General features: G+C 42.0%; 1 long non-coding RNA gene across 3 annotated transcripts; it reads right to left on the reverse strand.

Moving 5' to 3' along the window:
- Positions 1-224: 224 nt before the first annotated feature.
- Positions 225-8,630, reverse strand: LOC137468697 (uncharacterized). 3 transcript variants are annotated; one of them, XR_010996125.1, is made up of 5 exons: positions 8,198-8,630; positions 7,876-8,000; positions 2,301-2,934; positions 2,092-2,189; positions 225-1,374 (listed from the first exon to the last, which is right to left on the reverse strand). It is a non-coding gene; the product is annotated as an uncharacterized lncRNA (long non-coding RNA). The 3 variants fall into 3 exon arrangements; XR_010996121.1 differs by lacking the exon at positions 225-1,374 and having other exon boundaries at positions 1,568-2,189; positions 2,301-2,450; positions 2,786-2,934; XR_010996118.1 differs by lacking the exon at positions 225-1,374 and having other exon boundaries at positions 1,568-2,189.
- Positions 8,631-10,681: the final 2,051 nt, after the last annotated feature.

Raw genomic sequence — 10,681 nt, forward strand, 5'->3', positions numbered from 1 at the left:
TTCTGCATATACTCTGCACCTGCAGCACACCTCAGGTACTGTATGGTTGTGATTACAGACTGCTGGTAATCTTCTGATAAATCTTCATCTTTCGTGGGAAAATGCAGATGCAAATAAACTCACAATGTATCCTTAGGAAAGGGTGATTAAAGAATTCATCATGTCAGACAGAAGTGCCAAGGAAAAAAAAAAAAACGCCTAATCAACACCTCAAGTGGAAAAATCTGACCATTTTTCCAGTGAAAAAAAACAGAATTCCAAATTATAAATGGCCTTTACTTTCATAATTTAGAGTTGCTTGTTGGAGTTGGGGTTGCTTTGTGCAACACCTGGGCAGGAAGAAATCTTCAGCTGGTATGTTTGCTTCCCACATTGTTTTTATTTATTTTTCTTTTAAAACTCAAAATTCACCTGAAAAATCAAGTGGCAGAGGTATACTTTAAAACACAAAGCATCCTGTGCCTTTGTGGGAAACAAGTGGCAAACGAGGCAAAAAAGAGCAGCTCTGTGTGACTCAGTGGCGAGTCATGCATCTACCATCAGTGCAAGTGATAAATCCTCATTTGCAGGAATACAAAACTTGAAAGATGGCTGTGGCTGCAGCTTTGCTGTTCCAGATTTAGGGATGTTTTTTAAGAGGCAATCAAACAATCCCTCTAGTTAGTAAAACTTGTGACTTGCCTTCTCCCACTCACACACCCCAGAGCCAGCACAGGGTATAATAATGTCCATTGTTTTGATTACAAGTAACGTGGGGGAAGTAATACTTCCCTTTAACTGAGGCAGTCTGAGGCAGCATTTTAAAGAATGCTGAATCGCGTTACAGGACATTTCAACTTCTGAGAAATGCAGTGCAAGGTCTCCATAAATGCCTATCTGCTCCCAGCAGGCCTCTCAGTAAAGGTCAGTGGGCAGACTGAGTAGCTGTCTGAGGTTTCAAAAAAAACACTGATGTCCTTCAGGAAAGGTTATCTTTGGCCAGATCCTGACAGGTAGGACAGGACTGTGCAACCTTTGGAGGCAGCACTGCCCCAGCTCAGGGTGAAGCTGAGCAATTCGGTTGGGTGAGCAGTGCAGGTTTTCAGCTACAGGCTGGGATTTGTTTGCATGGAACAGAGACAGTGACCGATGTGAACCTGGCTTCTGCTCACATTGGAGTCCATCTGACCTTGTTTCCTCTCTCATCCCTTCCCAGCTTGAGTGCCAGGTCCAAGTTGCTGCAACAGCAGCTGAGCTGTGGCAGTTCTATTGAGAAAGTTTTATTTTTCTGCCATCTTGTTCATCCCTCTCTGGGTTGCAGTTGCACAGCCCTGTGTGTTTCACTGCTGAAGGACATGCTCCCTGCAGTAAGCTGGGTGGATACTGATATGGCCACTATTAAAACATAAAAGAGAGATAAAGACGTGTTTCAAAGTGACAAAGGGACAGAAAGGCAGATGCACACAAACGGCTGAGTAGTTAACACATATTTCTGGATAAGTCTTATCTGAAGTCAGAATTTCATGTTTACATTTTGAACACTCAGAAATGTCTTCTGAGCAGAAAGCAAAGTACAATAATGCAGTACTTAATTTCAGGATGGTATTGACCATGCTTTACCATAGTCCCTGACAAATCCCATCGAGTGTGCCAAGAGCTGCCTTAGCACAGTAATCTATTCCAAATGATAATGAGAATTTAATCAACAACTGATATTCAGGGGGTTTTCAGCAGACATCATAAATCAACACTGATCTTTGCTGAAGCATGTGACTGCTCTGAATAAACACATGCAAGAAAGTGAGTCCAAGTGTGCTAATAAATAGTGCCTCCAGAACAGTAGCAGGAGCAGTAGTTTATCTCCTGATTGGTATCAAGGTGGCAGCTCTCATTTTGGAGGTGTACAAGGTGAAATCAGCAGACACTGATCCCAAAAGGAGGAGGCTCAAGTCTGAAATTAGCATTGTGTCCTTCACAGGTTCTTCAGTGATCTCAGTGATCTCCTATGTCTTTGGCACAGGCCCTTTGAGTTGTGGCAACAAACACACATCTTGTGAAAGAGAAGGTTTCCTCCCTTAGGTACATGGGGGGTACATTTAGGGTCCATCACACCTGTTGATTTCCATCTCTGATGAAGGCTTGTTTTCCTTGTGTGGTGTTGTTTCTTTGGCTGATGACTCTTTCCATGGTGCTATTCCAAGCTGTGATCACTGTAAACAGGTAACATTCATTCTCTATTTTCATTGTCATACAGTGGAAAGGGCACCAGGCTGGGGTCAGAGAGGCACAGGGAGCTGCTGGAAGAAGCTTGGGGCTGTAACCATAAGCAGAATTCCCAGCTCCTGCCACTGCTTGTGAAGAGGGGCTGTGGATTTGCAATGGTGAATGGGACAACCAGAAAGGAGTGGAGAGATGCTGGAGAGCCCTCTCTGCAGAGTGAGAACTTCTGAGCTCTACCAGTATGAAAATAACTGACACCAAGTAAAAAAGTGTTAGTTTTACAAAAACTTAAACTTAAAGGAACGTTAAATATAAGTGACATTTTCTCCCCCCAAAAAAGTATGTATTTCCATAATGCTAAAGCGATTTCTTCATTTCTTTACCTTGTATTAAAAAACCAGGCAAGATGTTATGTAAAGCACTTGTTGCATAAACTCCAGTGATTCACCATCTTGGTGAACATTACATTCCCAAGTACCAGTCTCCAAAACCTGAAAGCCTGGTAAATTGAATAATTTACAGCAGTACCTTGCTATACCATTCAAAACATCTCTTGCATAACTGACTCTTTTGATGGCACCTTTACCTTGGAAAAGAAAACTGATGTATACATATATTCTGTTGAGAAGGTTTAGCATGTTGCTACTGGCTTTATCAGACAAGTTTGGAGAAATGGAGAATGTGCTCTGTGACATCGATGGGGGAACAAGATACTGCTCAGAGGTGATCCTATTCCTACCAGAGGTGATCAAAGAAAGAGCAGTCAGAAAAGAAGGGGTGCAGATCTATGCTTGCCTGTCAATCCCACCACTCTGCCCAAAATAATCTGTCTCCTGCACTTTCTATGAGCCACTCTATTTGGAGTTGTAGATATTCTTATTTTCCAGCTTCTCCAGACCTTTTTTTTTCCTCATATAGCAGAACCAGGAGTACACATAAGTACCTTTCTCATGTGCTGCATACTTTCCAGCTATGCAGATGGTCCACCTCCACGGGACTGCCTTATCCTGAACCACAAACCCAAAAGGAAGAGGGTCAGCTCTCAGATTGCTGGGAGAAAATCATCTGCACGATCAAGGCTGGTTTCCAAACCTTTATCTTACAGCTTCTCGGGGGTCCAGGTATCGAGGTGACCCCAAGAATGCAAAAGTCCTTGCTTCCCAGCCCGCGCAGCCAAAGTCTGAATGCTTAGGGTCAGCTTCTCAAGGTTGTTTATTTTCTATTATCTCTTACATGCTTTCTCAAAGACCTGTGGTCTGTCTAGCAGGTTAGTCTGAGACAGACTCCAACCCCCTTGGCGTGGTGTTCCCATTTTATACTAAAAACTACATGTACTATGTTTACAATAACGTGCCAATATCTATCATTGATGTTGGACAGTGTGTCTCTACCTTAAACCAATAGAAAAGTGTCACCATCACAGCAAGACATAGAGGGCAAGAAAAAGGAGAAGAAGGTCAGGACACACCCAAATCTCTCCATCTTGTCCCCTTGAACCTTTTATTTTAAAACCCTAAAATTCTACTTTTTCACCCTGTGTTAATTCAACTATCACACTACTCAAACCCTTGTGGCTTGTAATTCCTCATACAAAGTTGGTAGTTTTTCCGGTGGGCTAAAATCGAAGCCACAGGTGTTTTTGACTTTGTGTCAAGGTCTAAAAGCCCACTGCCAGGGCCTCGAGACAGCCAGGGCAGCCAGAGTGATGTCCTGGGTTCCCACAACAGCTAATACTTTTGGCCTTGAAAGGTCACTGGGAATGGCTCTGACATGGCCTCAAGGGCTGGGGTAGGAACTTCCCACCCGCTCTCCTGTAGGAGTGCAACCACTTCTCACTGTTATCTGGAATGAGCATTGCCCAGCCCTTAGCACTGCACATTATCAGACAATATTGGGCAAATCTTGCTCAATTCAAACACTCAGTTTGAGATTTTCAGAGTGGGAGCCCCCCATCAGCACCGAGGTCATTACTGAAGCTATTTAAATACTCCCCACTCCCCTCCCTCCTCCTTCTCCCTCTGCCCACTGCTCCACACTCCAAACCAAACACTTTCCCCTTTCTGTGCTATATTAAGATAAAATGCAGAAAATCCAGTACATTATCCTCAGGATTAAGTAGCATCAGCAGAGCGTATTCACACGTTGCTGCTGTGCTTATATCAGGGGCACATTTATTCTCAGCAGGCACTAAATGTTCCCAGCTATTCCCTGTGCAGGGAAGGTGGGTAGCATACCAAAGCCATGCATTTAGAGGCTGTGGAACAGTTTAACTACAGACATATTAAGGAATTTGCCTCAGGAATGTAAACAAATCCAGAAGGTTTTGTGTGCCAAGGCAATTAATTTTAAGAGTTCCCTTGCATGCACACACATGAGTATGCACACGTACCTGCTACACCCTTCTGCCTGTACCATATATAAATATGCAACAAAAGCAACATTTCTGAGGCACTAATAATAGAAAATGCTCTTGCCACAGAGATAAAAACTTCATACTTATTTGGGGTAAAGTTAGAGGTCATTCACTGGTCACACAAGGAGTTGTCCATTCATGATACAATATTAAAGGATGACTTGGGCTTAGTTGCAGTGCATGGAGAGTGTACATAAAATACATCTTTGAGGAGGTAAATGTGGTTAAATAAATTTACTGGAACAAAGAACAGCTTGACCTCAGGAAAGAAAAATCAAATTTAATCTTGTCAGGCATTTATTGGAGCCTTGGGTCACCTTAATCTTCAGTGCAAATTGCTTACTCCCTGTGTTTTTATGCAGCTCTCAGACACCCAAATGAAATGTTTTTACATACCCTGGTCAGTCAATTCTAGGTCTAATCACTGCCATACTCTCCTTTTAGGCATAGACTACTTCACTCTAAACACTGCACCTAAAATTTTTCATGACTCTTTGGCATGAAGGTACCAAGACATTAAACAGGACTTCATCTTGGATGTTCAACAATGCTCAGTCACCACCAAATTAATCAGTGTACTGACCAGCTCCTGCACATGCACTGAGCTGCCCTGTCCCAGCAATCAGGGACCTGTTCCTCACATTGACTCCCTTTTGAGACTGTTGGCTGCTAGCTCAGTCCCTGAGGCTCCTGTTCTGTATTTTGTGCTGCTAAGACCATCATCCTGGAAAGATCAAGCCCCTCTCAAAATCAAAGTATGGGCACTTCTTTTTAAAAGTGAGCTTATCACTGTCCACAGCCCTCTGGATGGAGGTTGTGGTGAGAGAGGCATCAGTTTCTTCTCACAGGCAACAAGTGACGTTTTCTGACACAAACGAATCTATCATTTTATGACCCTAAACACAAATTTTCTTCAGTCTAAGTGTTTGAGATATAAGAGTCCTTCGAACATATTTAGATCAAGGAATTAAAATTTCAGAATATTTTCTATGAGGCTTCTTTGTTGAAATAAAGGGTCAAAATATTTACAGCTCATGTCCAGCTTTAATTTTAATATGACCATTTGGATTCTTACCATGCTTGAATTTGCCTGGGTTTTTTTGTTTGCTTGTTTATTTGTTTAAGGTTTTGTTTTTTTTGGCCTGTGGACTTGAGAATTCAGTGTTTAATATACTTTAAATGAAACAAAATAAATATTAAACAAAATGTACTTAAGCATCTAATTATATTGTCAAAAAAAATCTGCTAACAATTGTTTGGAGATTGTTCCCAAAACATTACATGTCACAAATTACCAAACTGCCATTCTTTCTTGTTCAAATTTGTTCACTTCATCAAAAGTATTAAGAAAATTCTTCTTTATAAATTCAGATAAGATGTAGGATTTCATCTAATATAGACTGTAGGTCTTAGTCTGATTTTATCCAAGTAAAAGCTTACTTTCTTTTCTCTTTTTTAACTTTTATTGAGTTTATAGATACAGTTGGCTGATTTTTTAATACAGGCAGCATCTAATAAAACCCTCATCTGAAGCATCCATGCAAATATCATGGAGTGAGAGTGGGAGAAGAAGGGAATTCTGTGCTCCCTGCAAAAGGGAGGGACATAAAAATACTTCTGAAGGACTCTGAGCAGCCTAACTCTACTCAACATGACCATGGTAGGAGGTTTCCCTAACAGATCCTTCCAGGAGGAGCTGCACCAAGCCTGGCAGCCCTTCACACACAGGCTCTGTGTGACACTGTCCCCGCAGGGCTCAGGAGGACACCTGAGGTGGCACATGGAGGAACGTGCTGCTGGGAGCTGATGCTGCAACTCCAGCACCTCCATGGCATCCAGATGGAGACTCACATCCCCTGGTCAGGACACAGAACTCACCCACTGATTCCTGAGTGCAGGGAACTGCACCTACAACTGAAACAAGCTGGGGCTTTTTGAGAGTGAAGTTAAGCTTTATGGAGGACACAAAAAATCCATATATCTTCCTGCTGTCCAATCCCACTGCTGGCAGCCTCATTTAAATCCCTCAGATTGTTTTTTCTGGCAGTAGCAATACAGGCACAAACAAATATTAGTGTAATCACTGGGGCTTTTCTTTATTTTTTATATTTTAGTAAAGAGATGCTTCATTGCTTTACGAGATACTTGGAACTTACAACTAACTGAAACCTAATTTTTAATTAGTCTGAGGCCATGCCTAGCAATCCCAGCCACAGCCCCATGATCTGGCTTTCCCAGTAGAGACAAAAATGTTGAAGGATGGCACAGTGCAGTTCTTCCTCAGAGCATGCAGAGTGGGATGTAGTGGGCTCCACTCAGTTCTCACCGTGTGGGACGCTTGGACTTTTTAAGCAAGAGCAGGGAAAGGTTTTCCACAAACTTCTAATAAGCTCTTAAAAGCTTGGTGTGAGGTCTCACTATGATACCTGCTCTCATAAAAGGGGCTCAGACTATCTCTTCCTGTTGTTCTTAGAAGCAGTTTCAAGGATGGGATTGTCTAATTTTGTCCACCTAAACTCTTGATAGGTAATGGAAATTGATCTTGTACTCTCCCTCTGTAACCAGTGGAGAAAATAAACACATGGGAGGACAATCCATCCCCTCTTAGACACTGCCTTTGAGGATGGGAGGGAGGATCTTGCATAGGTGCTTCTGCATTGCCTACAAATGATTGCTGTGCCTTTTAGTAGAGAAGAATTCAGCTTTTAAATCACACTGGGAACAAAAAAGAGACAGTGTCCAGCCACTCTGGCTTTTCCCAACTCTGCATTAAAACTCAGCTGTCTCAGCAGTAAATGAGAAAAACATCTGACTCTCTGTCAATTGTCAACATCACAACTCGCCCACTGCCTCAGCCTTTATGTGAAATGTTGCTATGTCTATTTATAACTGTTTTTCATGGAATAGACTCACCTGACCAGAGGGCTGTCACATCACTTCACTCTTGACACTGTATTAAAGGGGGGGTTTATAGTAACCTACTGTAAATGCCTGTCTTCAGAATTGTGCAACCACAATTTAGGGTGGCTACTGGTATTTTTTAAAGATTAAAGGTCCTTCCCATGCATTAGTGATAAACACAAGGGGAAGAACTGCCCAACAGCCAAGGGAAGCATCAAAATAATTTTGTTGCATCTGAAGTCACAAAGAAGTTCTGGCACTTTGAGCTTTTCATGGATTTAGCATTTAAATGCTGTCCCATTTAAACTTCTGCTCAGAAGCAGCTCAGTACCCTTTGAAATCCACACTTCATCTAGACTTACACTGTGGGCATCTCCTTGCTTTTCTCAGTGGTGGGATTTGGCTGCACAGGAGACACTTAGAAATCAGTTTCATTGAGACCTGCCTGACCAGTGTCCTTGGTGTCTCCACAGCTCATCAGCTCATGCTTTTTTCTTCACTTTTTTTTCCTAAACAAACAAACAAACAAACAACAACAAAATAAAAAAAAAAAAAAAAAAAAAAAAAAACCAAAAAAAAAAACCCCAGACCACCACTAAAAAAAAAGGCAGCATGAATCATCATCTTGAAATTTCTTTCTCCTTTGGCTTGCTTTAATTTCTTTCTCATTCGGCTTGCTTTGACTAGATGCCAGCCTGAAATTAATCATTTCCAAGCTGCCTTTGCTCTTTAATCAGAATCCCACTGATTACTGTGATCTAGCCTTTGTCCCTGTTTTCTTCAGAGAGGATTTTAATTAGTAGTCTACAGTATATTCCCTTGTACAAGTGCTCCAATTATGTTTAATCATTACCACTGTACATACAATAATTAATGTTAAACCAGAGAGAGCTTGGCATTGTGATTCACTGGTTTGGTAATCTCTATCTGTTCTTTGGCTGCTTTATCTTCTATAGTCTGTGGAGCAAATCCCTTGGGAATCTGGTTCAGTGTGTCAGGACTCTCAGATTCTGTCCCAGTGTTACCAATATGGAGTTTAATATCCAAGATCTCCATTTACCAGCACCCCAAGTCTGTTATGAAAGTCTTCAGTGGTTGCTGAAACCAAATGAGCTCATCTGGGGTAGAAGGTGACATGGTGTGATGAGGCTGAGCTTCTCAGCAGCTGGAGGAGAGGGGAGTTTTGCCAGACAATGTCATCAGTTCACCAAGGAGAAAATCAGGGGCATCACAGGCTGGGCAAGCACCCATCCTGCTGAAAAGAAAAGCTTTGCCTTGCCAGGGCACAGCAAACCACAGCAAATACCCTCAAATACAGGCCAGTGACACAACCCCATCTCAGCCCTGACAAAGGCCGCTTCTTTCTCTGCAAGTGCTGCTCCTGGACTTAAAATGAACCTGACACTTGACAAGAGGCAAAGCAATGGACTTTGATTATCCATGTCTGCTTGAGAAGCCTCCACATCCAAAGACACAGTTTTTGCATACAAGATGAATTTCTTTCTGTCAGCAAACTAATCAGTGCACGGAAACTCATGATGTAAAAGATGAAACTTTGCAACAGCATGTCAAAAACTTTTTGTTATCCTGGTTTGAGTAATGATGTATAAGAGGACGATTTTGTAGTTTGAAAGTGGAAAAAGTTTCCAAAGCTCCCAAAGTTCACTTTCTCCCTGAAATCTGATATGGTGCAACACTACCTCACCGTGAACACTCAGCATGTAGCAGGAAGGTAGAACAGAATAATGGGCTTTAGACACTTCCCAAAGAAAAATATCATGTGCAATAGGGTTTTTTTTTTCTTTCATTAAACAGAAAATTTAAATTACATTTTGCCAGCAAAAATAATTTCAAACTTGAAGGGAGGACTGAGATAAAAATAAGCATCTCAGATTCCCTGTGGCCTGGCTAAAACAATATTCTGTCCTTAATCTTCATTATAGACAGTGTGAGGAGCAAAATCCCAAAGAAATAGAATTACATATTGATAGTTCATGCCACAAATAGAGTTAAGTGAGCACTTCCAAGCCTTTTCTTCTGCACAGGTTTTGGTCTTCTGGCCAGTGCTGGGCTGCTGTGGTCCTTCCCCCAGCTATGTTCTCATAACTAAGCTAAGTTCAAATATTTATGTCTTTAAAAAATGTAAAAAAAAAGAGCCCATCATGTCCTGTTGACACATCATTTAGTGGCTGCTTGAGCCTTGGAATTTCTGCTTCTGGAACAGAGAGAAATTGCCTGGAGCTGGCTACTGCTTGGGGCTATTCTTGTTTATTTTCATGGAGACACAAAATTATGATCCTCCAAACAGAGGAAAAAACCAGTCCAATCCCTTGCCGAGGCACTCCCTCACCCAGCAGCCTCTGTTCAGGAGGAAGCCCACATCTGAGACCCCCTGAGCATCACCTCAGCTTGGAGGTGATCCTGGATCCACAGCCCATGGCAAAACACCACTGGAAATTCTCAGCACCAATTTACAGACAGTTCCGTTTGTTAGCTGAGAGCTACACCCAGCCTCCAAAGCCCTGACTTCTGGCAAGTGAAGGGTTCAAGTCCAGGATCAAATATCTTAGCTGGGACCAGACCAGTCAAGGCTTGAATCCAAGAACATCAGGAAGCATCACCACACTCCCTACACTTGTAGCTTAGGGCAGATCTGAAATACAAAGATTTACTGGCATCACTGCATTGATCCAGGCTGGGAAAAAACCATAATGTGAAGTAAAGTAGCAATATCACAAAACTCTCCATGGAGAGGCAAGATATACACAGAAAAGGAGCCTATTTATACATATTTTTGCAGCTGATGCAACCTGAGAGGAAATTTGATCAAATGTTTTTGTCAACATGAGCTGAGTCATGACTGGCTAAATGAACTCAGTCCATGTGTATTGCTGAGACCTCCTGCCTTTCTCTTGGAATTACCAAGGACCTCAAAAGCATGAGCTTTAGAGTTGCAGCTGTATGTCTTCATAGTCACATGTGGCTTTTTAGGTTGAAAGTGGTTATTATTTGGTGCAATTGTGCTGTAAGAAAATATTACTGTAGTCCCCTAGCTCAGTGATTGAAACTATATCCATCAGACAATAAATCTGCCATTGATACTTATCTTTTTCCCCAAGGTCTGAAAACCTCTTTGCCTTGTCTGAAACCTGAGGTGAACATTTGTGT

Source organism: Anomalospiza imberbis, chromosome 1 (genome assembly GCF_031753505.1).
Source record: "Anomalospiza imberbis isolate Cuckoo-Finch-1a 21T00152 chromosome 1, ASM3175350v1, whole genome shotgun sequence".
Lineage (NCBI taxonomy): Eukaryota > Metazoa > Chordata > Aves > Passeriformes > Viduidae > Anomalospiza > Anomalospiza imberbis.